Below are 26011 nucleotides of genomic sequence, written 5' to 3'. Positions count from 1 at the left end.
AGTTGCCATAGCGACCGGGTCGGTCCGTCGCCATTTTGTTGGTTGGTTTTTTTTTAAACCCTTTCGCTTCCCGCCCGAATAATAATAAAAAGCCCCATTGGAGTGAGGCGGGGGTGGCGGCGGCAACCGCGGCGGGGGGATCCGGGGAGACTGCTGCCGTCGCTGCTGCCGATCGCGGCCCAGGTCGGGCTGAGAAGAGCGGGCTCCCCGAGCGGGGGTGCGGGCGCCGCCACCACCACCACCGCCGCCGCCGCCGCCGCCGCCGCTTCTGCTGCTGTTCCTGCTGCTGCCGCTGCCGCTGCCGCCGCCGCCGCCGGCGAGCGGGCGGGACCGGTGTGAGTGTGAGGGAGCGTGTGCGAGGGCGAGTGTGCGCGCGGTGAGTGTGCGCGAGTGTCTGTGCGGGATCGGGGGCGGGCGGTCCGGGCTCTCCTGGCGGAGCCGCCGCCGCCGCCGCCGCCGCTGCCGCCGCTCGGGCCCCGGCGCTGCTCGCTGCGCAGCTTTGGAGCGCGCGCCATTTTGTGAGATTTTTTTTTTTTTTACAAAAAAAAAAATCCTCGTCGGGGGAGAAGCGGCCGGCAGCGGCCGCCGCTCGGCGCCCGGCCCCGCCGTCGGCACTCGGGGCCCGGGGACTGCGGTATTTGCCGGGGAGGGGCTGTCGCCTCCCGGCCGCGGGCGCCCGCCGGCCCCGCCAGCCAGCCGGGCGGACGGACGGACGGACGGACCCTGAGCCAGCGCGGCTGCGGCGCGGAGCCGGGACGCCGGGGGCGGAGAGAGAGAGAGAGAGAGAGAGGAGAGGCGGCCGGGCGGCGCTGGCTGCGGAGGCCGCGGCGGGAGCGCGGCGCGGGAGCTCGAGGCTGAGGCTCACCGGAGGGAGCGGCGCAAGCGCCCCGCCATCGTCCCGGTGAGTGTCCGCCCCCGCCCGCCCGGCGCGGCGCGGCCCTGCGCGCGGCTTCCCGGGGCCTGCGAGCCGAGCTCGCCAGGCCTCTCGCGGAGGGAGGGAGGGACCTGCCATCTTAGGAGGGAGCGGGAGGGCGGCCCGGGGCCTGCCGCCGCGGGAGGGAGCCCGGGCAAGGCCGGGTCCCCGAGGAAAGTTGCGGCGGGTGGGACCCGCGGCCTGGGGCCCGGCCGGCGCTAGACCTCCGCCGGCCTCCCGGGCGCAGGGGAGGAGGAGGCTGTCTTCCTCCTCCTCTTCCTCCTCATCCTCTTCCCCCAGCTCCTCCCTCGTCCCTCCTCTCGGTCCCCACCGGCGTGCGGAGCGCCGGGGTTCTCGGCAAGGACAATGCACGGGTTAAGAAAATGGGGCTGGCTGCCGGGAGGCCAGGACGCAGGGCCGGGCCGGCGAAGGGCCGCAGCTCGCTGCCTGCAAGGCCCTGCCTGTGGGCCCGCGCCCGGGGCCTGCGGACCCGGCGTGCTCGGAAGTCGGGCGGGGAGCGCGGGCGACCCTGGCCACCGGAGGGGCCGGGGTGACCTGCTTAGCTGCGGGAGGAGACACGAATTAGAATGGGTACCTGTGTATGGCCACAAAACTTCACCAGGCTATTTATAGGCACAGACCCACTCTGGCCCCAGAGGCACCCGAGTGCCTGAATATCAGCACTTAGCCAGAGGCCCCTCCCTACCCCGAAATAGTTAAAAACGGCAAAATTCGTGAGTCAGTGACTCCGACGACCTGTCTTTCGCCCAGCCCTGGATTCTATGAATCCTGTCATCGAGGTGCAGCATCATTTGCTTCTTGAGTTCTGCCAAATTGCCAGAAAATACACACCTTGTAGCAGTGTTTTCACACTCGAAGATTAGTGCCAGGCATTGTTAACTACAGTTTTATGTGTTCCCTCGCTTAACCTACCAGTAGGAAATGTCACCCATTTCACAGATGAGCATACTGAGCTTAGAGGAGGGCAGTGACCAGTCCAAGGTCATACAGCCAGGACTCCGGGAGGCAGATGTCAGTTGTGACTTATGATAAGTCCCGTGTGATGACTCAGATCTCTGACCTACAGACTGGGTGCAGGTTTGGTGGAGGTAATTTAGGGTTGCAGAAGGGCAATGTAGACCAGAGCCCTCTTAATGAAACTTGTCCCCCTCCATCGAAGCAGAGTAGTCAGCTTCCGAGTGGAAGGATGGAAACCCTGGTGCATTTTGTTCTTCACATTTAGTTATAATTATAGTACAGAGCTCTTTTTTTTGTGTGTGTGTATTGATAAGTCAAAAGTTTGGTGTGGAGTTATTTTGTTTTTCTTTGAATACTTTGATTTCTACTTTGACCCTTTTGGACTTCTCATATTAAATAACCATTAGGTACTTTGATTTGTCCATAATATAGTGGAATTACTTTACTTTTTGTTTCTTAAATTTCTCTTTTTAATTATTCTTAAAGAATTACATTTCCAGATAGACTGTAAATGGGAGACAGGAACTCAAATTCCACTGGTTAAGATTTCAAAGGGATAGTGGTTCAGAAAGTTTGGTTATAGACATTGGCTTTTCAGGGTACATGTCTTAAAGAACCCTGTCCTTCTGGTGCATCTACCTTGGCATGGCAGTGGCGTCGTCTGTGGTAGCTGTCCAAATAGAGTTAGACTTCAGACCTTGCCAAAAAGTGAAGAGACTTGTCAGCATCTACACCAAGTTCTCTTGTAAAAATGGCTACAGAAAGTTCCTGTTTACCTTAGAGAGTCTTAAGCTCAAATTATTTTAGAAAGGTCGCCCCTTGTGTCTATAAGGGCACACATTTCGTATACCTGGTGGATGTTGAAGAGATTGTTTACCTTTGAAGGAATAGAATTGAATGGTAATTATTAGTAAGGTAGGAAAAGAGCTTTCTGAAGACATTTTGGTGTGTGACCTATTAAAAATTTAACCTCAACCATTACTGTGTGCTAGGGATCAATAAAATAACATTCAAGATAACACGGGTAGTCCAAAAACCCTTGGCTAGAAAATCGCCCTTGAGAGCTTGAGCTTTGTCACCCAGTTTTATTCATGGCTTCCTGTGTTTGTGACTTAGAGATGGGAGTGAGGAGGGGTAAGTGCAACAATGTATTCAAGGAACTTAGGTTTGCGGTGCTGTGCCTAGCTTTGAAAGTGAAGATACCTTGTTATAGACATGGCATACTGTGAACTTTGTCATGCGTGTTACGTAACTGTACGAAGAAAGTACATGCACATTTACTCACACAGAGGTGTTCTAGAGTGTATGGTTGGTATATGTCTATTGCAGGAAGAAAATGTGTATAGAATTTTGGGTGGCAAAGAACTGTTTGTACTACATGACATATAAGACTCAAGGAGGGTGGGATCATTTGTGACTTTGTGGGTGCCTGGGATCAGATATGCCATTTGTCATTTTCCTCTGTTACAAAGAGCTCTTACTTTGTACCTGCCAGTCAGTGCCCCTCTCCTCCTCCCAGTTGCTTCCCTTCTACCTCTCAAGAGTGAGCTTGACCTCCAAACCCAGCAGACACCATGAGCTTCCAGAAAGTCTCTGGTGAGAACTTGGCTCTGCACTTGAATTATTAGTCTTCATAATTTTATGGCAGCCCTAAGCAGTAGCTTGGCACAGTCTACTTTCTGTTGAGTATCTTGGTGGGTTTTCCTCCATCTCTACTTGTCTATTTTCATTTTAGAAGCAAAATCTTGCTTGGAAATATCAGTCAGGGTCACCTGAACTTGACAGCACACTTTACCTGTCACAACAAGCTGTACTACCAGGATAGTAGTGTATGGATGGGGTGGCTATGCCTTCTAAAGACTGGGACCCTGGGATGTCCTGGCCATTTGGCAGTATTTGATGGTGAGAGCCTGTGGTAATTCGTAACTTAATGCTTGCACAATTTGGGGTTACAACATTTAGGGGTTAAAATTGGTGTTTAATTAATTGGAAAAAATAATTGAATTGTTTCAAGTTACCTAAAGTTTCTCCTTTGCTGTCCCTAAATGAAGGAATCTTGAAATCTTGGTTCGTGTCAACTCTGTAGTGTCAGGCTAGAGTGTGAAGTCTTGGTGGGTGTGTGAGAGGTGAGTGCAGGTTACACATGACTGAAACAAAGGTTCCTACTAGATAATACAGACACGTCTTCGTTTTCAAATTCTAGTTTCATTTGGTATATTAAAAACAAAATGATGGAAATACATTGCATTTGTATAAAACAGCTATGCTTTTTAAAGTTGTATTTTGGCTTTGAAATTGTCCTTTGAGAATTCTGTAATGAGTTGCAGTTCTTGGTTAGAATGAAGCCTTACATTGAACATCTAAACTGCTGTAGCTCTACCAAGACATACTTCGTGTTGACAAAACCCACATTGGATTCTTGGCAGGTCTTCATAGGTGTCCCTTTTTTCAACCATTTTTTTTAAAGTTTATATATTATTGTTGATAGACTAAATTTTGACAAGATAATTTTTTTTAGGAACATGTGCACATGTAATACAGTAGTCATTTTAAAAATATCTCTTGATGATGAGTCATTTTATCACCCAAAATCGAAATCTCATAATTGAAATGCTTTGCTTTTTGGGAGTCTCCTGTGATGGTCTGACATGGAATGAAGCCAGCTTCAGAAGGCATCATCTCTTCTTTAAGTAGCATCCCCATCATCAAATAAACCCTAACTTTTTTGTTCCTTCCCTGTAGCGTGAATTCTAGTTGGTCTTCATAATAAAAACTTGGAGTCAGATATTAGGGGGTGAAAGCTGAAAGATCAGAGAAGCAGAACAGTTTTTTTTTTTTTTTTAAAGTTTAAAAAACAAAACACAATTTCAATGATGAGTTAATTTTTTATTTGGAAGTATTAATGGGATTCCTGGTTGAGGTTTAATGTCCCGGAGCACACGTTTGGTTAGAAGGGTGTTGAGGCCGTGACATCTCTCCCAGATCTGTGTGGTGCTTGGTTGGAGTAGGAGTTGAGGCTGTGTGGAGCTCTGGAGAGATCACCTGCCTTGAGATAGTGAACAAAGACTGTCCAGGCAGGACAGGCCCAGTGTCGGGTGCCCCTTGCAGGGAGTGACTTGAGGAGCAGGCAGGTCTCAGCATCAGTGTCCTCCGCTGTGGCAGGTTGTCACAGGGCCCAGTGGCCACGTCTCCTTTCCTCCCCTGGGTCCTTTCCCCCACTTGGTTCTTTCTCTGCGTTACCTGGGACTGACACACACTGTCAAGCCCTCTACCCCACCCCACCCCACCCCTTAAGCCAAGCAGGACTCTCTACTTTTCTTTCACAACCTTTATTGCTGGTGGCTGTATAGTGAGTCATCAGTGATTTATGTATACTTATTCATTATGTTCATTAATGCCTGTCTCTTCCTCTCCATTAGATTGTAAGGTCCATTTGGACAGTGGTGTGTCCTTTTTTCATGTGCTATTGGTTAAATTTAGTCATGTGGCCTTAGCTGCACAGGAGGCTGGGATTTGTGGTCTTTGGTGGGTTGCTTATTTGGCTAAGAATTTGCTTCTACTATAGATGGGCACAATGAAGGAAAATTAAACATTGTTCATTTCCAAATATTTTGGAAAAAATTCTGGAAATAAGGCAGTTTATTGAACAGTCACTATTATTGGTCATTAAGCTTTTGTGCTATAGTTTGCAAATTTAAATAGGTTGTTGGTTCTGTAATATATATATCTGTAGTCTGCTTAGAATGAATTTGTACCTTTTTTTTTGTTGTGATGGTATTTAGGGCCTGATAGCAGTTTACTGACACTATTTTCTGATAGATTGTAAATACACATTCTTTATAGTTGTGATTATATCATGTAAATAATATAGTCTAAACTTTTGGATTTACCCTTACTCTGCTCTGGACCACACTGTGTGTGGTTCTGCTTGTGACCACAGCGGATAGCACTAGACCAACACTGGGTTCTTGTTAGGCGTTCAGTAGTAAGAGTCAGTGAATGTTGTGAGGATGATAGCAGTGACTTTCACCCTCTTCTGTGAGGAAAAGGGAAGACCTGGTCTTCCTTCCAGCTGCCAGTGGATCTGGTGGGCCTTGGGCACTTGATAGGGACTCCTAAGCGCAGGTATTTGTGTGTAGTTTTGGGATGACCTCCGCAATGAACTTCCTTCAGGGCATCCTGATACATCACAGATATCTGAAGCTCTGCTGGTTGATTGAGCCGCCACGGCCGCCGCCGCCTTACAGAGGAGGAATGCCGAGAGCCCCGCTGTCTGAGCTGGACCACAGCTGTCTTGCACTAGCTTGAGTTCTCTTGCCTCCTCCTCGTGTGCTTTTTGTACAGAATTGCCGGGGTACAGGCCCGGGTTTGAGGTGCATCTGCCTCAGACATTGCTCTTCACACAGGAGCTCACTCCTAGGGAATGGCCACTATGATTCGTTTCCTTTTAGTCAGAGGAATATTTAAAGGTTAGAGTTGAGGTTTTTTTTTTTTTAAAGATTTATTTATTTATTATGTATACACTGTTCTGCCCGCATATATGCCTACACACCAGAAGAGGGCACCAGATTTCATTACAGATGGTTGTGAGCCACCATGTGGTTGCTGGGAATTGAACTCAGGACCTCTGGAAGAGCAGCCAGTGCTCTTAACCTCTGAGCCATCTCTCTAGCCCCCAAGTTGAGGTTTTTATAAGGTATGGTTCATGGCAGGACTCTGGTAGGTGGCGTTGGGGTAGATTGGTTGGTGGGAACTTGCCATGATTAGATGGAACACAAAATTACTACTTTTCCTTTATATCTGGTTGTTTATAGTTTTCACATGTTGGAATTCACTCCATTAGGTTCTTTAATTTAAAATGGAAGTAAGCTCAGAGGAATATCCTTTACCTGTGTTCAGGTTAACACTTTTTTTTTTTTTTTTAGTCACTGAGGTGGCTATCATTTTAGAAGTCAGAGGTCACTTGCACTAAGAGCCTTTTGAGATGGGGAAGGAAGAATATGTCACCTGTACTTGTTCCTGAAGAAAAATGGTGTCTATGACAGCTGTCACGGGGTGGGATTATCTCAGGCAGGTTTAGGAGCAGCTTCTCTAGGGGTTAAGGTTGGTGTCTTTCAGTCACTAGCTATGGTAACACCCCTGGGGATCATTCTACTTAGGACCTTGACTACCAGACAGAGGATCTCTTTCTTCTTAGTGTCTGTCAGTGTGTTAGTCTCACAACACAGCAAGCGTACAATTCTTTAAAGAGAACGGGGCATGTGTACTCATTTAAAAAGTGCTGTGGAATGGTGTCACGTCACCCTCGTTCTCATGGCTTTCAATAACTACTCAGTTTTTCCCACTAGACATGCTCTGTGTATATTCATGTACACTCGCACTTGCGTTACATCTAATATGGACTGGGCTGCGGAGCTGTGCTCCGTACACCCCTCCTTTGCTCCCTTCCCGCCCTTCCTTGGGTGGCAGTGGGGATCAGACCCAGGGTATTGTGCCTCCTTAGCAAGCACCATAGTCTTGTTTATAGAGTGCATAGTTCTATATGTCTGTGTGTGTATGCAATGTCCTACATTTACAATCAAAGATAAGCTAGATGGTGGTGGCACATGACTTGAATCCCAGCTCTTGGAAGGCAGAGGCAGGTGGCTTTTTGTGAGTTCAAGACCAGCCTGGTCTAAAGAGTGAGTTCCAGGACAGCCAGGGTTACACAGAGAAATCCTGTCTCAAAAGAAAAAAAAAATCAGACATTCTAAACAAAGTTTTTTTATTTTTACTTAAACTTCATACTTAGAAACATTCCCTTGGGGTCCAGTCGAAGAGAGGGAAGAGGGATTCTGTGAGCAAGGAGAGAGGGGGTCAAGATCGCGATGGGGAAATCCACAGAGATGACTGACCCAAGCTTGTATGAACTCATGAACTTTAGACTGACAGCTGTGGAATCTGTATGGGACTGGACTAGGCCCTCTGCATACGGGAGACAGTTGTGTAGCTTGGTCTGTTTGAGGGGCCCCTGGCAGTGGGATCAGGATCGATTCCTGGTGCATGAGCTGCCTTTTTGGAACCCATTACCTATGGTCGGGCTCCTTGCTCAGCCTTGAGGGGGGGAAGAGGGGGGGAGGGTCTTGGTCCTGCCTCAGCTGAATGTACCAGGCTCTGCTGACTCCCCATGGGAGGCCTTAGCCGATGGGAGGTGCGTTGGGAGGGGAGACTGAGGGGGAGCAGGAGGAGGGATGAGAGGGAGAATCTATGGTTGGTATATAAAATGAATAATTTTTTTTAAATAAAAAAAATCCCCTTGTTAACTGACAGTGCTCTCTGTCTCTCTGTCTCTGTCTCTGTGTGTGTGTGTGTGTGTGTTGTGTATATGCTCGAGTGTGTGACTGAACACTGAGCCTTGGGCATCACCTGTTGGAGGCCAGTGCTCTACCGCTTCCCCTTGCCATCAGTCCTTCGGCTTACCTGAGGTTGGGACTCACTGTGCCTTGGAGTCATTCTGTCCCAGGCAGTCCTTGAGCTCAGAGCCTCCTGCTTCAGTCTTTGGAGTAGTTGGGGTTACAGGCCTGTATCACCTGGCCTGGCTTTGTTTGTTTATTTTGGTGACAGGCTCTCTGTAGTAGAGACTGGTGTGGAATTCACTATGCAGCTCACACTGACTTCAAACTCAGCAATCCTCCTGCCTCATTTCAGTTGCTGGGATTATAGGAATGAGCTACCTCACATGACTTTCGTGAATGTGATTTTCTTTTCTAAATTGTTTTTGTTTGTTTTGATGACAAGGTCTCTCTGTGTATGTCTGGCTGTCCTGGAACTTGCTGTGTAGACCAGGCTGGCCTTGAATTTACAGAAATCTGCCTACCTGTCTTGGAGTGTTAGGATTAAGGTGTGTGCCACCATTTCTTTCTTGATAGGCTCTCATGTAGCCCAGGCTATCTTGACCTCCTTACCCTCTTGTCTCAACCTCTGGAATGTAGTTACAAGCATATGTCATGTCCACTTTATACCATACTAGGGTTCAAACCCAGGGATCCATGGGTTATAGGCAAGTACTCTACTAATTGAGATACATCCCTAGCCCTTCCTTGTTAGTTTTTTTTTTTTAAATTGGGAACTATTTCATTTTATGTATATTCTTTGGTTTATTTAGCTCTCATGAAGGACATTAACATTGTTTTTATACTCAGTTTTAAACAATGCTGCTCTAGTACACTTCACTGATACAAATAGTTGTACTCTAAGCGTTTGCTGTAGAAGACCATTCATAAGGGAAACTGCCAGCTATAAGCATATTTGAGTGTATACCACCAAATTGTCTTCTAAAATATCCTATCAGTTTGTGTTTACAATCAGTGTCTCAAGAGTGCATTTCCCTGATTCTTTTTTTGTTTTGTTTTGCTTTTGTTTCTCTGCCTTTTTGTTTTTTGAGACAAGGTTTCTCTGTGTAGCCCTGGCTGTCCTGGAACTTTCTCTGTAGACCAGGCTGGCCTCGAACTCACAGAGATCTGTCTGTGCCACCACTGCTGGCCAAGGCATATGATATTGAATAACAAAGTATTCACTCTTTGTTAGATACATAGTTAAAGATACTTAATTATTTTCTAGTTTTCCTTTATCCTGTTGAATAACTGATGTTTTGATAAATTGTAAAAGTCTAAAAACAGGACTTCTTTTTCAATTGAGACAATGTCTGCATGTCCTCTGTATGAGAAGTAAGTGGTGGTTGCTGTTGATTGGAAAGGTGAATAGATGTGTGTTCATGGAAAGCCAAGTGCAAGCAAGACCACTTAGATATGCATTGGAGGAAAAGGGAGTAGGCGAGGCTGGTGGCGGAGAGGCGTTGCCATGTGAGGTGGGATAGCTGTGGGGACTCGAGCAAGGTTCTGGACAGTGGTGTCCTGGTAGAAGGTGGTGTGTGGCTTTGGAGAGGGAGGGAGGGTCGAGTTACCGGAGACTCTGGAGGAGTGAGGGAGAGTTGTGCGGGGGAGGAGGGAGTGAGTGGTAGGCTGACCGACGACAGGGTGGGGGGCTGAGAAGGGACAGGAGAGGAAGGCAGGGGTAGAAGTTCTCAGTTACTCTGCCAGGAGATGAGATGCGTCCAAGAGTGTGGCCACGGCTCTGGCAGTAGAGAGCAGGGAGCTGGGAGGGTGAGGTAGGGAGGATTACAGAGGTCCTAAGAGGAGACTGCCTGTGTGACACTTGAGACCCTCCTACTGAGTGAGGATTGGAAGGCACCAGGGACAGAATTACTAATGTCGTTTGTGTCTTCTGTGATGAAGGTGAGACAGTTTGAGACGTAAGTCATGAGAGGGAAAGGGGGGTGGGAAAAGATTGCGAAACGGTGACTCTGGGGGTGACTCTGGGAAGGAGAAAGTGGTGTCACGGTTGCGGTTGGGAGTGTGGCGTAGGAGAGCACGTGAGCCACAGTTTGTACCAGGGGTCTTAGTGTTGTCCTGAAAACCTCACGTTCTGTTCATTGTTTATGTGTCTTAATTAGAGGACTGGTGATCTAAAAGCCTTTTCTTGTGTGTGATACAAGTATTTTTTTATAATTGATTTATTTTTATTTTATGTGCATTAGTGTTTTGCCTGTGTGTACGCCTGTGTGAGGATCCCCTGGAACTGGAGTTACAGACAGTTGTGAGCTGCCATGTGGGTGCTGGGAATTGAACCTGGGTCCTCTAGAAGAATGGTTAGTGCTCTTAACTGCTAAGCCATCTCTCCAGCCCCGAACTATTGATTTTTTTTTTTTTAAAGATTTATTTATTTATTATGTATACAGAGGAGGGCGCCAGATCTCATTACAGATGGTTGTGAGCCACCATGTGGTTGCTGGGAATTGAACTCAGGACCTCTGGAAGGGCAGTCGGTGCTCTTAACCTCTGAGCCATCTCTCCAGCCCCCGAACTATTGATTTTTAAGGCAGGATCTCACTATGTATGCATATATGTACACACACACACACACACACACACACACACACACACACCTCTCTCACTTGGAACTCACTATGTAGACCAGGCTGGCCTTGAACTCACTGAAATCCTTCCTCTGCCTAGTCCTGGGATTAAAGGTGTGCGCGCCCATGCTGGCTGGCACCAGAGTGTCACCCATGGAGAGGAGCCTGGAAATCAGCTCTAAGACAAGAGCCGCTGCTGTCTTTGCCATTGCGGAAATAGGTTCTGCTGGGAAAAAAGCTTTTACAGTTCCCCGGGTAGGTTTAAAAATACAATAGATTAGCCGGGCGGTGGTGGCGCACGCCTTTAATCCCAGCACTCGGGAGGCAGAGCCAGGTGAATCTCTGTGAGTTCGAGGCCAGCCTGGGCTAACAAGTGAGTTCCAGGAAAGGTGCAAAGCTACACAGAGAAACCCTGTCTCGAAAAACCAAAAAAAAAAAAAAAAAAATACAATAGATATAAAATTAGATTCTCATTAAAGGGACATAGGATCTGTGATTTCTTGATTTAAAAAATATTTTTGAAGGTCAAAAGTTATCTTCGAGTCTTTTTGACAGTTACTTTAGAGCTAAACTCTTTAGGTAGAAGTAGGGCTGTAGTCTTTGACTGATGCTATCTACTGAGAAGGGTCATGATTGATCGGGTTGGTTTTTTCTTGAAAACAGTTGTCATCACTATGGTGACTTTTGCTTTTATCTTTTTTTTTCCTGGCATAATCTTTATTTTTTTATTTTTTATTTATTTATTTTTTAATGCCAAATGCTGTTTATTGAAGGAGGGAGGAGGTCTTAAATACAGGTTTACAGCACAATGGGAGAACCCCGGAGGAGAAGTTCGCTACCAATGTTTCACAATCTTGCATCTAAGCTGTTAACGCCCTTTGTGCAGGATACACAGACAAGGAACTTCCCTTAAGCATTTAGGAGGGTGGAACCTGGTAGGGAATTAGCATAGGGAGGATATCAAGGTCAAGGTCAGCAAGCAAGGCAACAGTTACCCAAAACAGGGACCAGGGCCCTACAGGTCCCCCTTTTACTAAAAAATGAGCTGTGACTTAGGTTGCGTGGGACGTCAGCAGGTCACCTTACCTGTCATAGAGACGCCTGCCCAGGCTTGCTTTATCTTTATATCAAACATTTATTATCGATGGATAATTCCTTTTGTGATAGAAAAGTTTGTGAAAGTTCTTCAAAATAGCAAGGATAAGAAAATGAGTAGGAACTCATTGAGTATACTGTGACTTTTGTACATTTCCTTTATGGTGATTCTATAGGACAGTTTAAAACGTTGGTAAATACAGGTGAGGTCACCTAGGATGGCCAGAGTTGCTCAGCACTGTCACAGGCATGCAGAGGGAAGACAGGGAAGTTTTAGGATTCATGGCAGATAGTTTGGAAAAGGGCTGTTTGCTGAAGAAGTGAAAAATGGAGCCGAGTAAAGGATGCAGGCCTGTGGGGAAGGTTAGGGATAGAAGTTCTGTTAAAGGCCAGCACTGTCTAGAGAAGCAGCAATTCTCTATCATTAAGAAACAAAAGAAAATTTGTGGCAGAGGTTGTGGTACACATCCTGTGGAAGCCAGAGGTCAGCCTCTGGTGAGGTTCCTCAGGGTCCTCCCACCTCTACTTTTGAGATAGTGTCTTCTCCCCAGCTAGAATTCCCTGAGGAGCCTACTCTGGCTGGTGTGGTCCCTAGGGGTCTGCCTGTCTCTTCTGCCTCTGTAGCGTGTGTCACCACATTCTCGTGCTCATTGGTGCTAGGGTCAAACTCGGGTCCTTAGGCCTGCACACCTGTGATTTTACCTCAGAGGGTGAGGTGGGGCATCCAGAAGGGCTGGAGGCTGGCCTGGGTTACTCAGCGAGGTCTTGAAACAAACAAAGTAAAAACCAAAACCAACCCCCCCAAAACAAAGACCCCCCCAAAAAAACCCCAACTTCCTTAATGGTGTTGTGACTTTCAGGGTAAAGGCCAAAGGAGTCATAGGACCCATGTCCTTCTTGCCTAAATGACTTGTCCTAGGTGGCCGACTCATGCCTCTGCTCTGTCTGCATCTTTTCCCTGCTGCCGTTTGGTCTGGAGTTATTGCCCTGTTGAGGTAACTTGTTTCCTCATTCAGTTCTAGCTGAGATAGCACTTTGTTGGGGAAGGCACAGCCCCTCACTAAGTTATTCTTAGTTTACACAATCAAGTCTGTCTAGTCTGTGTTCATAATACTTATTAAAATTAGTTAGTTTTTTAGTGCCTATTTGACTACTCCTCTGCAAGCATTAACCATGTTTTACCCTTAGTATTTGGAGTCTTAGGCATTCCAGGTACCTAGTATGGTATAAGCACTAAATAAACTTGGGTTGGATGAATCAATAAACTTCTTAGATTTTTTTTTTTTTTAGTTAGTCCTAAGGACAAAGGAGTACAGCAGGGCATATTTGCATTTGGAATAAAGAACAGGACAGGGAATTTGGGAGCCTACAAAAGGAAGAGATGAGGTCTTTTAGAGATGAATAAAACTGGAATTAGGGTGTGGCAGCACACTTATACCAGTTTTTAGGCAGGACTGTGGTAAGTTAAAGTTTCAAGTGAATTCTGGGCCACAGGGTGAGACTTTCCTTAGAACAAATGCCACAAGTAAGATTGGAGAGCTCTATGTGCTATGCATAGGAGAAAGAAAATGACTTATTTGTAGATTAATGTTTATAAACGCCTACTTTATGTTGGTGCAAAATACGAGTATGAGGAGTGGAAAGATGGTAGCTTGTATATTAGAGGAATAGCCCATTTTAGTAGTTTACTGAAGCCCATGCAACTCTTAGTGGGTCTCTGGGGCAGTTTTATTGGTTGAGAGAGACAGGGTCTTGCCAAGTGGTCCAGGCTGTGTGGACTCACTGCACTCCCACCTCAGCCTCCAGAGGCGTGCTGCCTGTCCTAGGGAGTTTAAAGTCACGGAGAACAGTGGGCCGGATACTGCTCTCCTTTGTTACTCTAGCCAACCGAGTGACGTCCGTCCAGCGTTGTTAGTTCTCATGTGCACGTTTAGAATGAGTCTAGCTTTGAGAAGTGACAGAGGTGAAGACAGGAGTCTGGATGCCTTTGGCTTGAATTTCCACCTTCAGTTGTAAGAGAGAGAGGTTTTCAGAAGTGAACCCTGCCCGTAGGTAGAACTAGTGAAGCTGTCGGTCTTGCGAGTGCAACAGTTGTTGGTAAGCTTGTGAAGACAACATTTAAACAGTGTTTTTCAGTGCAATTGCACAGCTTCTCAGTGACTGGTTTCTAAGTAATAGTACCAAAGTCAAATACGACTTGAACCTCCAACTTGTTTGCCGTTGGAGGCAGTTGTCTGTCTATGTAGCTCAGGCTGGCCTTGATCTGAGGACACTCCTTCATCAGTCTCACAGATGCTGGGAACACAGACTTATGCTACCACTCTAGTCTGTGAGATGGTGGTGGTGATGGTGATGATGATGATGATTTACAAGAAGGACTCAGGTAGACCTGAGTTTCCCGTGTTGAGAAGTGAGGGACTATTTAATAGTAACAGTGAGCGCTATTAGTCCGTTGCCTGCATTATGCAAGCTGTTGGACAGATAGATATTTATGAGCTATTGACCCTGGTCAGCAGCCGTACAAAGTAGCCAATACGATCTGTAGTTTATAAGTTAAACAAGTAGGATGCAGGGGATTCAATTTGCCTTATATTACTCTAGTAGGTCCACATGCTACCACCAGATAAGCCCAGTTCAGCATTTTGAAGGAAGGGGACCAACCTGTAGCCATTGACCTAAGAATCAGATAAACTTGTTGGCCTAGAGCTCTGAGGTCAGTTCATCACTCACCCCCCCCCCTCATGTTTTCTCTGTGTAGCCCTGACTGTCCTGGCTCTTAGGACAGGACTGTCCTAGCTCTGTAGACCAGGCTGGTCTCTAACTCACAGAGATCCTCCTGCCTCTGCCTCCTGAGTGCTGGGATTAAAGGTGTGTGCCACCACTGCCAGCAAATTAATCACTCTTTTTTTTTTTTTGGTTTTTTGAGACAGGTTTTCTTTGTATAGTTTTGGTGCCTGTCCTGGATTTTTCTCTGTAGCCCAGGCTGGCCTCGAACTCACAGAGATCCACCTGGCTCTGCCTCCCGAGTGCTGGGATTAAAGGTGTGCGCCAGCGCTGCCTGGCAGTTAATCACTCTTCACAGCTTTCTGGTTGGAGAGTTCTTCTCTCGATGAACAAGTGTTGCTGGGAAACGACTCTGCTTGCTTTATCTGTGCAGTTAGTGTGCACTCATGCCACTGGTCTCCATCCTGCCTGTGCTGGCTGCCTCCTCGGGAGTCAGGCGCAGAGCACGGTTTGGAGTCAGAGGCAGCAGCGACAGAGTCTAGTTGTAGCATTCAGTCTCGATTTTCAGTGGTGGCAGGACAAGTGGCAGTGGTTGACTCTAGTGACTTCATCAGACTGGGTCTGGGTTTGTCCCTGTACAGGGTTTTCTTTCTTCTTCTTCTTCTTCTTCTTCTTCTTCTTCTTCTTCTTCTTCTTCTTCTTCTTCTTCTTCTTCTTCTTCTTCTTCTTCCTCCTCCTCCTCCTCCTCCTCCTCCTCCTCCTCCTCCTCCTCCTCCTCCTCCTTCTTTTTATTTTATTTGCATTGGTGCTTTGCCTGCAAGTATGTCTTTGTGAAGGTGTCAGATCTTGGAGTTACAGACAGTTGTCAGCTGTCATGTGGGTGCTGGGAATTGAACCCGTGCCTCTGGAAGACCAGTCAGTGCTCTTAACCACCGAGTCATCTCTCCAGTCCCCAGGGTTTTCTTTTAGTTACTTTCATGCAAGCCCAAAGTCAGAGCTAGTTCCTAAGTAACCCTGTACTTAGCCCATGCTCAGTAGGTAAGCCAGTCCTAGGGAGGTAGGTCTCCTGAGGCAGCTCACCTGCCTCTAGGTTAGAGTGAACTAATGACGAGTTCAGTGTAGAGGAAGGAAAAGGCTTCTGAGCAGTTTGCTGCTGATTTAGTTTGCTGAATTTGAGTGCCTGTTCTAGTCAGGGTACTTCAGATGGGGATGCAGGAACAACTTGGTACACCTCTTCACAGAGCCTGTGTTTTATAGTAGGAGACAAAGTGGGTCGGAAAGCAACTGATATAATTACAGAAGGGAAGCCGGGGTGATGTCACAGAGAACGAATGGGTCCCTGTCTGTAGAAGTTACACCCTGGAACACATTTAGTTTAAACCGAAATGACAAGGAGTCATGACTTCTGTCTCTGACTGTGAGATAGCATTCTAAATGTTATTTCCTACCACACACATTTAAAATGTTTTTCAGTTATTGAACAATATGTAGCACAGGCTCAAAAGAGAAAGCCGAGAGGTCAGAGCTCAGAGCTAAAATCTCACCCTTCCGCCTGCGGTGTCCCAGCTTCCCGAATGAGGGCTCTATTTCCTGTCTGTTCGTCTATTTAAAGTATTTTGTTCTGCCTTCTCATTGGTTGTAAACCCAAACACGTGACTGCCTCGTCACTGTCTGAATGTACAGCCCCCTAGATCTTAAAGGCATATGTCTCCAATGCTGGCTATATCCCTGAACACACAGAGATCTATGGGATTAAAGGCGTGTGCCACCACCGCCACACTCTTGCTATGGCTCTAATAGCTCTGATCCCCGGGCAACTTTATTTATTAACATACAATCAAAATCACATTTCAGTATAATTAGATTACCACCATATTTCCCCTTTTCTATTTTAATAAAAAAAAAAAAAAAGCAAAAGGTTATAACTAACAAAAGAAAAACTATATACAAAAGTACAATAACTATATACACGGCCACTGGACAGAACTTGGGATCCTTGACAAACGGGAAGTGAGTGAGGCCCAGCTCCATCTGGAGGCTGTTTCTAGACCTCAGTGTATGTGTGTGTGTGGGGACGGCCTCGCCTCAGCAGGGTGACCACACTGCATGCAGGAAGAGGCTGGAGCTGCTGAGGACTGTGGGCCTCTGCTTGAGGAGCAGTGCTCTGGAGAGGAGGAGGAGCAGATAGAGAGAGCTCTACTGGTTAGTGCTCCCTTACCTGAACAAGTACCTGTCTGCGGTATAGCATGCAGGTTTCATAAGGAATGCACGCCGTGTGGGGAAATTGTAGGGAGAGCAATTAATGCTCGGAGCCTACAGAAGGCTGAGAATTGAGAATTACCTGAGTACTTCATATTCAGAGTGGAAAGATCTCACTAAAAGCAGTGTTTATCAAGACCCTGGAAGAGCTAAATGAGTCCTAGAGTAAGAGATCAGACTGTAACTGTGTAAACTGTCTGGCACCCAGCTAAAGTTCTGTGACTTACCTGGACTCAGTTGAAGCAAATCTGAAATTGTACACAGATGTTAAAATTAATGCACAAGGACATTAAACAGTTAGAAAGGAGACACACACAGAAGGTACACAGGAGGTTCAGGTTAGTGCAGTAAGAACTGTAAAAGGCGACATGAAAATGCAGGGTATAGTAGAGCAGTGAGCAGGAGTGAGGGGAGACTAGGAGACTGACACGCAGAGTTAGCGGACTTGTTAACGCGCTCTTGTACAAGGCAGCCTTCCATTACAGTTCCTTGCTGACATCTTGTTACGTGAGTCTTGCTTAAGAATCACTGTAGTCAGGCATGATGTCGTTCCAGTACTCCGGGCAGAGGCAGGTGAATCTCTGTGAGTTTGAGGCCAGCCTGGGCTATAGCAAGTTTTAGGCTAGTGAAGGCTACATGGAGAGACCATGTCTCAAAAAACATCCCCAAAACAACAAAAAAATTGTGGCCTGCTGTGATAGGTCACAGCAGAGTAAAAAGGACCCGCTGTAGCTTTGAGGGCAGCCTTGGTGTAAGTGGGGAGTTCCAGGTTAGCCTGGGCTACAGAATGAGATCCTATTTAGAAAAAGTAATTGTAGCTACAGCCTGAAGTTGCTTACTTGACACACATAACAGCTGAAAATAAGTCTCCCAGTAGAGCGGCAGGGATGGCCAGACATTATTGCTGTGTGAGGGTGTCCTCACAGGGTTAGCAGTGCGAAGCCGGGACCACTACCTCAGTGTCTGTGAGTCAGGTGTCTGGGTGCATTTTAGCTGTGTCCCCTGTCCTGGAGTCTTAAAAAGCTGTTAGATTTGATTGGGGAAAGGTCTCTAATAAAAGGATACTGCTGCAGGCAAGTTGAAGACCGGCAACTTTGGTTTCTGTCTGCCTTTTGGCAGGTATCTGTCTGAAATTCCTGCCACATAGCTCTTTCCAACTTGGTTATTTACTTTCTCAAGGCCAGAGTACGAGACTCACTTCACAGGCAGTTGACAGTCATATCCTAACCCTGGGAATGACATCTAGGTTACCTTTGTTGTATTTTCTTGGATGAAGGTGACACTCAGGGAGAAAGAGATAGATACACAGTGGGTGAATGAACACTGAGCTAGTGTCATGGGAACCAGCATCGGTCTGTCACCAGGAGTTGGGTGAAGGGATAAAAGCACATCTGTGTTTCTGGTCTTCAGTTTTGACTTTGCTTATCAGCCCTGCCTTCCCGCAGTCATATGCAGAGCTCTGATCTGAGTTCTGGGTCTAAGGGTATCAGTTTCTGCTCTGTGTAGTTGTGAAGAGAAAGTGGATGCAGATGAACAGGAACGCATCTTCAGATCTCAGCTGTGATGGTCGGAGTCTTTCCTGGCTCACTGTTGATGGCACCTGGGCTCTCTCTCTGTTGGGTTTTAAGGCACCCCAGCTTGTTCTTTCCTTACTTTCTGCCCGCTCTACGCCTTTCCTACTCTGTGTGTTTGTGGGTTGGTTCCCTCTTGTCAGGGGCTGGCGCTGAAGGCCTGCTGTACTGTGCATGGCGTTCTACTCTCGGTGTTGGCTGGGGAATTGTAAGGTGATGTCAGTGCAGTCTGTCTTCGAGAGAGAGGACACTTATTGCTACTGTGCGGTGTTCTGGGTTCTAGGGAGATGAGGTTGAGGTGAGAGCAGCGTGTCCTCTTTCCAAGGGGGTTAGATACTAGCGACTTGTAAACACTTACTCTCTGGCCTTCCATTCTCCCATCTGTAGTCACTGTCTCTCTGTTTCAAAAACTGTATCACTGTCTTTTTGTAGTAGTTTTTATTTAACATTTTTCTTTTCTTCTTCTTTCATCCATTACATTCTGACCAGTTTCCCTCCCTCACTTCTCCCAGTCCTTTCCCTTACTGTAGTTTTAAAAAGCCTTTAACAGGAAATTAGTTGAGAGTTACTTTACTGCAGACTTGTAAGCAGGCTGAGGTGAGTGTGTGGGTCATCATCCGTGTGTTGAGTGTGCTTGCTGAAGCTTTGGACCTCAGGTTTGGTTTGCTGTGTGTGTGTGTGTGTGTGTGTGTGTGTGTGTGTGTGTGTGTGTGTGATGGTTCTTGTGTCATCCTTTTTCTGTTCCACCCACAATATACTGTTTCCTGGAGTCTGTAGTCTTCCATGGTTCTTAGTACCATGGAATGAAAACCAAATTTATTAGCAAGTATTAGGAGTCTGTACCTGACTCTAGTTCATCTTTGCAGGTCGTTTTCTGGACTCCTGCCTGCTCCTTTCATGCTGTAGCTGTTCTGGGTTGTGGTTTTCTTCCCTCTGCTCTTTGCTGTCCCTTGAGCATGTTGTCTGCGCACTTTTACATTGCCTAGATCATAGAGCTGGCATGCATCACAGATGCTTCTAACATTACACAAACAAATGTTACGTTGTCTAACATAATGCCATTCAAACTTTTTGTTGCTCATTATCATTTCCAAATGTTATATTATCTCATTTAATCGCAGTGCAGCTCTGCAAACCATTATTCATCTTTCATAAATGCTGTTGAGCAAGTTGCCCAAAGTTGCATAGCTGTGGATATGAAAGTTAGACTTTGCAGGTGTCTGTGTGCCTCTTGTAGGCTTAATTTTAGCTGACTCAGGTGTGGAATAAAGCAGAAAATCATGTCCTTTGGAACCAGCATTAAAATGCTTCTATTTCAACCCTGATGGAGTGGGTGTGAGGGAAGCCTCTGTAGCTGTAGTTACTCATTTAGACCCCATCTCATGTGAGTACATGTATTTATAAAGTGAGTAGTTGTATTTGGGGCCTTCTTCAGTCCATGTGTGCTGCTGTGACAGCGCTTACTCAGATTGGGCACATTATAAATACTCCATGTCACACAGTTAGTTACTGGGCCACCAGCAGAGTCCCTGGTGAAGCCTTACCCACTCCTCCACGGGATGTTTGTCTGGCTCTGCCCTCACATGGCAGGCAGAGGGCAGGTAGGTCATCCATACCCAAACAACGTGGCACTTTCCAACAAGCCCCATCTCTTTTAGTGTTAAACAAACAAACAAACAAATTCTGTGTGTCTCTGTGTGTGTATGTGTGAGTACAGATGCCTGTGGATTCCAGAAGTGGGGATTAGGTCTCCTGGAGCTAGAATTACAGGTGGTTGTGAACCACCTTATGTGGGTGCTGGGACAAACCCAGGTCCTCTGGAAGAGCAACTGAGACATTGCTCCAGTTCAGTCCCCAACTTTTTTTTTTTTTTTTTTTTTTAAATTATGTATACATTGTTCTGCTTGCATGTATGCTTGCCTACCAGAAGAGGGCACCAGATCTCATTATAGATGGTTGTGGGCCACCATGTGGTTGCTGGGAATTGAACTCAGGTCCTCTGGAAGAGCAGCCAGTGCTCTTAACCTCTGAACCGTCTCTCCAGCCCTCCATCTCCAGCTCTTAGTGCTGTCAGGTTCTAACAGACATTTGGGAGGAGACACCACTCTTCAGAGATAGTGCATGCTGCTGCAGTGCCATGGGACAGACTGGCTGAGAGGACAGATGTAGTCACAGCAGTGTGGGCTGAGAAATGAAGATAAAGTACTAGCACGTTCACTGCTGTTGTGGTCTCTGCTTCCCAATGCCAGCTTGAACATAGCGTCGGACAAAGGGATGCAGTACCATCTCTCCCTGCCGCTGCATGTCTGTGTCTTTAATAATCTGGAGGGGGGTCTCTGCCCCTTCTTCTCTCTCAACATTAGGTGTTTGGTACAAATTCCAAGGATCTGTTGCCATGCTGAATGGAGTGTGAGAAGGCAGGATTCACAGCCTGTTTTTCAATTCAAGAAGACATTTCAGAAGAGAGAATGTTACTGCAAAACATTTTACAAACAGGTTCACTGTAATTTCCCATATTTGTTGGTTTAGAAAACGTCAAGGGTACTTGCTGCCGCCTAATAAACCTTCGTGGTGGCGCAAGCCACAGTACTTACTGTCTGCTTCATTCCAGTTTGGGCAGGATTATTTCCGTTCCACATGGTGTCTGTAGTCATCGTGCTGTCCAGGTTGACTCGGCCTTCGCTCGTCTGGCATCTCTGCCATCTCCCATGTTGCCCTTCCCTCTGTCTGGACTCTCTCACAGGGTAGTCTTGGGGAGTTGGGACTGTCGGGCCGCATTGGAGTTTATTTCTGGGACCATGCCACTTTCCCATATTCTCCGGTCATGGGGCAGGTCAGTCTCAGGGAGGGGACTGTACAAGTTAGGGCTATGCAGGAGTGGTTGATGGGAGCCCATGGACACTCTCGGACATAACAAGAGGTGACGCGTTGTTGTGCTGTCCTCTTCAGTCATTTCAGTATACAAGGACATCATTGTATCCGCTTTTAGCTATAAGTACATTGAAAGAACTATATAATTAATGTAATTTCAAATTCAATTACATTCTATATTTGTAATTTTGATAGACTTCATAAGCACAGATTTGGGGCTAAGGCAGAGGTGATCATGAGTACTTTAATGGACTTCTCAGCTTCAACTTATATGTCAAAGCACCACATTATGAGATAAAAGCCACGCTGTGTAGTTTGTCAAATAAACCACCTCTTGGGTCATGTTACAATCCATAAAACACCTCAAGTATTCCCACAGTGAGCTCTGACTGTTTTTTTGTACAGGGAAAGAAGGGCTAGACAGCCTTAGACTCTCTGTAATTGAAACTCAAACCTGCACGTTCTCCAGCTTCTAAACAGTGAGCCAAGAAGACCCAGGAGACTCTCCCTCAAGAGACAGGTTCCTGTCCACCATGTTCCTCAGCCATGGCTGTCTCTTCTAGGGAGTAAGGTCAGTTCTGTGTGGAGGACAGGATAGAAGACTGGGCCCCTTGCCCAGGTTCTGCAGGAAAAAGGATGGGATGTATTGACATTTGCTTGTTGACTCCTTTCTTGTCTGAGCTGGACACAGATACAAATGCTTCCCTGGAGTTTGGTGGGTGCTAGAGGACAGGTGCGGCAGAAATAGAAGAGTGATGTTTAACCTCTTCTCTTTTATAATTCCACAGTCTGGTTTGTAGCATGGCATTGAGGGTGAGGAGAAGGAACGGACAATTAAGAGCTGTGTCCGATGTTCTTGCTTCTTCCTGCCGTGCTTTCCAGTCTTCCTGGCCCGGCAGTAGCCGTGTGTAGGCTTAGAGAGTCTGGTAGGTAATCTTCTAAGCAGTTTCCAGTACCCGGACTTCTGTATCAGATTTTGTGCCACATTAGAGGTGTCCTGTGAAGGAGTTTTGGTGCGCCAGGCTTCTAACTGTAGTGTCTTCGGCCAACAGCCACGCTGCTCTGGCAGATACTTGATGGCCTGGGCTGGTCTCATGGTGGGGGTGGTGGGCTGCCTCACGTGTTCATTCATTTTTTTAAAAGTCTTCTGCTTTCACGTTGGGAAGATGGTCTGTGCAGGAGAGCACAGGACTGGGAACTGTCCATTGTGTCCTGAGCTCTAAAAGTGGCACTTGTCGTAGTCTGTTTGAATTCTGTTTGTGGGCAGTAAGACATATGGTCACATCACCTGACTAGAGGATGGGAACCACTATAACAGTAAAGTGATTGGCCATTGAAGTCATACTAGGTGGCCAGGATGTCTGTATTTTCACAGAATATTTTTTGGGAGAACTTCTTGCCTTTTTTTTTTTTTTTTTTTTTTTTTAAAGATCTTGTTATTTATTTATTTTATGTGTGTATCAGTGTTTTACCTGCATGCGTATATGTATGTGCCTGATGCCTGTAGAGGCTAGAAGGCGGCATTGGATCCCCTGGAACTGGGATTATGGATGGTTGTGAGCGCCATGTGGGTGCTGGGGACTGAACCCACGTCCTCCGCAGATGCTCTTTCTTACCTGCGGAGTCCTCTCTCCAGCACTGCCTCCTCCTCCTCCTCTTCTTCAGTCAGTCATGTGTTTACACAGGTAAATTATTGTGGCAGGTAGTGCGTAAAAATGCTAAGGATGGTGTGATGAAAGATACTTGAAGTTCATTAAAAATATGTAACTTACCCAACCCGATGATGTGTTTGCCCCATGAAGAGTTGTTGCCGCCTTCTGTGTCCTCAGGTACACATTCAGTCTCCTCGCAGTGGAGGTCCTCCTCCTGTGAGCCAGCCCAGAAAACCGTCCTGAGTATCATCCAGGCTCTTGGACTCTGGGTTCTTACCATAAATTCCCAATTTGGCCACGAGTCACGATTGCCTAGGGATCTTGTTCAGGCTGTAGGCTCAGGCTGTGCCCTCAGGAGATTGTGATGGTTCTGTCTCAGCATCTGAATTTTGAACAAGCAAGCCCTCGGGGTGATTCCGATGGAGCTGTCAGGGTTGGAACCATTTCCACAGACAGTTGGTGTGGCGTTTTCTCCTACAAAAAGTGCTTCATTACTTCATGGACTGAGATGACATGAATGGGCTGTACTTGAAGTTGTTTTATAAACTGAATAGTAGCATTAAAAGTGTTAGGTGCTTTGTAAGTGGGGTGTCTTCTGTGTGTTAGGGTGGTGTGCACAGAGGTGAGAGGTCACTCCAGGAGAAATCAAAGGGAGCCACAGGCAGGAAGAGCAGGACTCTGAAAATGTTAACTGCTTGGTTTTACTGCTATTGAGAGCAAATCATGAATAGATACTTTTACTTTTGTTTTTGCATAGTTCTTGGGATCATAGGTGACAGCTGGGCGCCCTAAGTTAAATACATCTTGAGTGTGGTCAGCATGGAAGACTCTGAGCTTTGCACTTTGGCAAGGCCTAGTTGAGTAAGATGTTCCCTGTCCATAAGAAAGTTGGAGTCTACTAGAGGAGACTTAGAAATTATGATACCACTCTTAAAAAGTGCCCTCTCCTGTAGTCAGAAGGAGCGCGTGTGAAGCGGTCTTTATGTCAAGAGTATCCCTTGCAGCAGCAGGGAACAGTCTGTCAGGAGGTAGGAGAGTCCTGTGCTGTGCTGTGCAGCACTGACCAGGACCCAGCAGGTCCAGAGAGAATGATGGGGAATTCTGGGAGGTGCAGCATGTGCCTCCCTTACTTTCTGAGGGCGAGGCAAGAGCACTGAGGTTGGGATGCAGAGTGTGCCGGGGGGTGGGGTGGGGGTGGGGGGGTGGGGTGGGGGTGGGGCTCACCTGCCACCCTTGTCGGGGCCGTCCTGGGGGCAGAAAGAGCAGGGTCTTAGTGGACAGAAGAAAGGATCTTGAAAACCTGAAAGCAGTTTAATTGTTGCAGGTATTTAAAATAAATAGCTTTTCTGGGGGAGACCGCTGTCTTAAGTCTGAGCTAGCTTCCTTGTCAGTGAATTAGGTTGGGTTTGGTTTTGACAGAGACAGGATGGCTGCTAACCCATTAGGACATGAGGGATAGAGAGGTCTGTGGGCTCATTACCAAGCTGTACGGCGCAGGCAGGGGAGAACAGTGTGAGGAGCATTTGGTAGTAGAGTTCACAGGAGACAGTTTGCCTCCATGCGGCTGAGGCTTTGCTTAGCATTCTCCCACTGGCTGTTTGTAATAGAATATGTGAGAACTTCTTGACTGATACTGTTCAAGATGGTGAGACTAGTGTTGGACTTGGCTGAGCACAGTGGTGGTAGAGTTTCTACATGTCTTCATAAAGCTGGCAGGGCTCACTGGAAAGGACTTTGGAAACCATTCCAGATGAGGTGGACATTAAGTGCAGCTTTCCACTAAGAACATAAAGCACTCAGGAGCGCTGATGCAGACTGGAGCATCTTGGAGGAGGCATTTCTAGAGTGAGTATATTGTGTGAAGATGGAAATGTTTTTCTTTGCTCCTAGTGTTAGCTTCCTGTGGCTGCTGTAAAGACTCACATGAAAACTTGACGACTGAAAACCACATAGCTGTGCCCTGAGACCTCTGGAGCTCAGCAGTCCAGTGGCAACCACTGTACTGTCATCCCGGAGGCCACAGGGCTGGGCTGTGTTTCCTTGGGAAGCTGTGGGAGAGGATGTCGTCTTCCTCGACCTTCTGAGTAGCTCGCTGTTGGCAGCTAGCCAGCATTCCTTGACTTGTGGCCGCATCACGCTGTCTTCTGTGGTCACAGTACTTCCTTTCTGCCCATGTCACGTCTCCTGCTTCTGTCTTAAGGAACGCATATGACGGCGATTAGGGTTCATGGTGATAATCGAGGATGGTGCCCTTTCTTAAGTAAGACCGATTACCCACATCTACAAGAGCCGTTTCCCAAATAAACTACAGTTTGTAGATTCCAGAGAGCAGGATGTAAATATCCTTGGAGATACTCTTGTAAATGATTTGGTAGAGTAGGAAGCATGCTTTTGAAATAGTAACTTTTTGGATACTGTATCTTGTAACTTTGCAGTGTTAGCTTGATGACCCGGATTGGAACCCACACTGGGAGGCCGTTCTCAATCTGTAAGGTGTCATTTCTAGCACTGAGTTGACCGAGCTTCTTTTCTGTCAAGGATGGAAGTTAGTTCTTTTAGAGCTAGCTGCCTTGAGCTGCCTGAACATTTTATACCAGATATTTATTAGAAGAGTCTATTCAGGGTTAACTCCTGTAAAAATGAGTGTAGATTTAGGGAAATGGTACAAATGCTGGAACCTGTTTAGGAGTCTTAGAGTTTGAATGACTTGAGAGCTTGTAGAGAGTAGTGAGGAGTATGCGATCACACTTTCCTGAAGATTTGTGCTTGAGTTGAAGGCGAAAATAGGTTGTTATCATTGGGTTTAATGTTTGGTTTTGCTTTTTGAGACAGGGTTTCTCTGTGTAGCCCTGGCTGTCCTGGAACTCTCTGTGTGGCCAGGCTGGCCTTGAACTCACAGATCCACCTGCCTCTGTCTCCTGAGTCCTGGATTAAAGGCGTGCGCCACCACTGCCAAGTATTCTCATTTGCTCTTTTTTTTTTTTTCAAAGATTTA

At 46.8% G+C, this 26011-nt stretch overlaps 1 protein-coding gene across 1 annotated transcript in view; it reads left to right on the top strand.

Moving 5' to 3' along the window:
- Nucleotides 1-302: 302 nt before the first annotated feature.
- Dyrk1a (dual specificity tyrosine phosphorylation regulated kinase 1A) overlaps nt 303-26011 on the top strand; it is a 135571-nt gene continuing 109862 nt past the window's right edge. Inside the window, 1 exon segment of the mRNA XM_028879950.2 lies at nt 303-901. The gene's annotated coding sequence lies outside the window, so the exon portion shown is untranslated.

Source organism: Peromyscus leucopus, chromosome 12 (assembly GCF_004664715.2).
Source record: "Peromyscus leucopus breed LL Stock chromosome 12, UCI_PerLeu_2.1, whole genome shotgun sequence".
Classification (NCBI taxonomy): domain Eukaryota; kingdom Metazoa; phylum Chordata; class Mammalia; order Rodentia; family Cricetidae; genus Peromyscus; species Peromyscus leucopus.
This window is presented reverse-complemented; position numbering and strand designations above follow the sequence as displayed.